Raw genomic sequence first — 1,413 nt, forward strand, 5'->3', positions numbered from 1 at the left:
CTACTTGTATAAATCACAGAATAATTTTTTCACTCTCCTGTCTTTGGCATTGACCCATTCTTTGTACACTCTATCTAGACTGATAGAATTTCCATCCAACTGGTAGGTTTTGATTCTCATTAGCATATCCAAATGGCATTCACCTAAACGATTTCTTATCTTATCTTTTTAAGTAGATTCATTAAACTAAAACCTCTCTCACAGTCTGCACTAGATGCAAGAAAGGTTCCCCCAATGTCCATCAATATTGCAAGGTCACAAAACTGGTAATTTTTTAGTGAAAAGTCCACCATCTGAATGAAATTTGTTATCTGTTTGGATTTTCTCTTGCAAGGAAAACTTGAAATCAGTGAACTGTTGAACATTATCAGCTGTTAGAAAAGAATGGTATTTTTTACACAGGACACTAACTTCTGCATTCCCAAACATGAAGTCACAATTTGCAATTAAGGATGTCTCAAAAACTGACCATTCTTGCACCTCATCTTCAGGAAACCTTTCTTCCAAATTAACACAAAGAGAATTTATAAAATTCATCAGGGGACGTGTATCTACTTTTTCTTCTACTTGGCTTAACAAAAACTGAACTTTTTCACTCCATAAAACATTATCTCCCAAATACTGCTTTCTGATCTTGTTTATTTTGCCGTGTGCAAAATGAAGGGCATCAATTGGTGTCAGGTTGGTCTTTTGCAGAATTTTACACAGGGCAGCCAGTTCTTCAAAGACATCACTTAAAACATGTAAAGCTATTTTAAATGTCATGTTTGTCAGTTTCTTGTAACAGTATTTTGTGACCGGGTCATTTGACTTATCTTCTGAAAAGTATTTGATAAGTCCATCATAATTTTTTATTATTGCCAGCAATGCAAAGTGTCTAGATAACCATCTGACTTCATTGAGTGGTTTGAAAGCAACAGCAGTATTTTCAGTAAATTTTTTGCGATTTCCTTAAATTTGCATCTTTTAACAGATGATCTTGAAAACACTGTATAAATCGTTCTCATTAAAGTATCAACATCTCTTATTAATTGTACTTGTTTCCATGCATCACAAATGCCCAGATCTTCACGATGAGCAACACAGTTGCACATCACCCAACCAACAAAAAAAAATAAATCGGGAAATCGGAGGTAAATAATAAATGGTGTGTGATGCAGAGCGCGGGAGAGGAATCACGCGGATAAGAGACCAGAGGAGCACAATAGAGCGAGAGTACTCACCAAGAATTTACCTGCAAAACAGAAATTCACCAGGTGCACGAGGAAAGCGGTGCAGGAAGGCGCACTGTGACGGGAAAAAAGCGCAGGATCGCCTGCCCCTCTGCAACACTCAGCGTCTGCGTCCTTCAGCTCTCTCCACACCTCTGCCTCTGCAACGGACTGCCCCCGAGCTTTTAAGAAGACAGACGTG

At 38.2% G+C, this 1,413-nt stretch overlaps 1 pseudogene; it reads right to left on the reverse strand.

Moving 5' to 3' along the window:
• LOC149284272 (E3 SUMO-protein ligase KIAA1586-like) lies at window positions 1-1,094 on the reverse strand (annotated as a pseudogene).
• Between the last annotated feature and the right edge of the window lie 319 nt (window positions 1,095-1,413).

This window comes from Sceloporus occidentalis, unplaced genomic scaffold (assembly GCF_023333645.1).
Source record: "Sceloporus occidentalis isolate IW3139 unplaced genomic scaffold, rSceOcc1.0.p SCAF_96, whole genome shotgun sequence".
Classification (NCBI taxonomy): domain Eukaryota; kingdom Metazoa; phylum Chordata; class Lepidosauria; order Squamata; family Phrynosomatidae; genus Sceloporus; species Sceloporus occidentalis.